The sequence below is a fragment of the Lipotes vexillifer genome, unplaced genomic scaffold (assembly GCF_000442215.2).
Source record: "Lipotes vexillifer unplaced genomic scaffold, Lipotes_vexillifer_v1.1 scaffold774, whole genome shotgun sequence".
In the NCBI taxonomy this organism is placed as follows: domain Eukaryota; kingdom Metazoa; phylum Chordata; class Mammalia; order Artiodactyla; family Lipotidae; genus Lipotes; species Lipotes vexillifer.
Window position 1 is genome coordinate 401,762 of NW_006788102.1, and position 1,694 is coordinate 403,455.

Below are 1,694 nucleotides of genomic sequence, written 5' to 3' on the forward strand. Positions count from 1 at the left end.
AGTCCCGAGCCCTCTTGATTTTTACCTCCTGTGTGTTCTTGAATCTCCCTGTGCCTCTTCACATCTCTCACCTGCCTTCGGGCCGTTGTCTGTCTGTCACCCGCTCGGTACCTGGGCTCCTGATCTCCACGGTGGGTCCTTCGACCCCGTTCTCCACTGGCACCAGAGGGGTCTTTTTAAGATGCTGCCTGCTTGAAGCCATTAAAAAGAAAATAACAGAAGATGCTTGACATGGGCTGTGTGAGGCCTGCATGGTCTGGCCCTTGACCCTCGCTGTCCCCTTTCATTCCAGCCACACTTGCCCTTCAGACGCCCAGGGAAGCCGTGTTCCCCCTGCCTTCGGGCCTGTGCAAGTATGACCCTGGCCGTTCCCCGAAGGTAGGATGCTCTTCCTTGCATCTCTGTTGAGTTGGCTTCTATTTCCTGCATCAAATTTCAGCTCAGCCACTACCCTGTCTGCAATGCGTTTGCATACTTGTATACTCAGTGGTGTGATTGTTCCGTTGCCGAAGCGTCAACAAGGTCAGGTGCTTGCACAGCTGTAATCCTAACACGTGGCACAAAGGGCTTCAGCCAGTGTTCGTTGAGTGAATAGATGAGTACCAACGCCCGAGGAAGGAGACTATAACCCTTGAGGAGGAACTAAAGGTCCTTGACTTTGTTTAATGACTAAGCTATGGTTATTTGGTCTCCTTTGACTGTTTTCCTCTGTTTCTGCATTTTCTCACTTCTCTGATTAAACGTACTCTTTGGCTAAGGTTTCTCTACAGACAAGACTCAGGCTGAGGACATGGGGGTCAAGGACCATAGGGTCCTGCTGTGCTTCAGGAGCCTCTTAGAAAGATGACATTTGTTGTAAGTCTCCGAAAGATAGTCTGTGCCACGTTTCCCAAACGTCTGTAGTGGTGGAACTCTGTTGCGTTCTACAGCATACCGTTTAGTTGAAGTTTGTATGTGTAAATTGTATTTCCTTTTTTCCTTAATATATCCTGATGTTATAAAAGATGCAACAGTTGATGACGTTTGCACACTGGCCCATCGTATGGGTGGCCCCTGATGTGCTTGCCATCAGGTAGTGTCCTTTTGGTGAATAAGGAACAGATGGTTGGAAATCATAGAGTTTCTGAGCAGATTTGGTGACTCTGGTAGGGACCGGGGCCTAGGGGAGTGGGGCACCCCTGAGTCTGACTTTAGGCCAGAGCTCCTGGGATGAACAGCGACACCACTTTGGTGGCCCAGGGCAGCCACGGCATCACCTGAGAAGCCTCTCCTTGGGTGTATTCATTCAGCGCTCCCCTCCCGCGGGAACCCACCTCACCTTTCAGCACTGAGTGGGTCTGCAGTAAAGATGTACCGGCTGCCAACGCGGGTGTGTCGTGAAGGATGCTTACCCCACTTCTGACGTGTACTTTGAGACTTCTAAGGCCCTTTTAGGGAACTACCTTCTCCCCTTTCTATTACTTCTGACCACGGTCCACCTGCATCTCCACGACGTGACCAGTGTCCTGTATGGAAAAAGTCCCATTTAAATCTGGAAGATGGGGACTAAAGCTCTTCAGGTGTCATCTTCCACGGGGTTAGTAGGGAAGAAAATATTCTAAAATAAAAACACCAGGGGTGGGGGAGCTTCCCTGGTGGCGCAGTGGTTGGGAGTCCGCCTGCCGATGCAGGGGACACGGGTTCGTGCCCCGGTC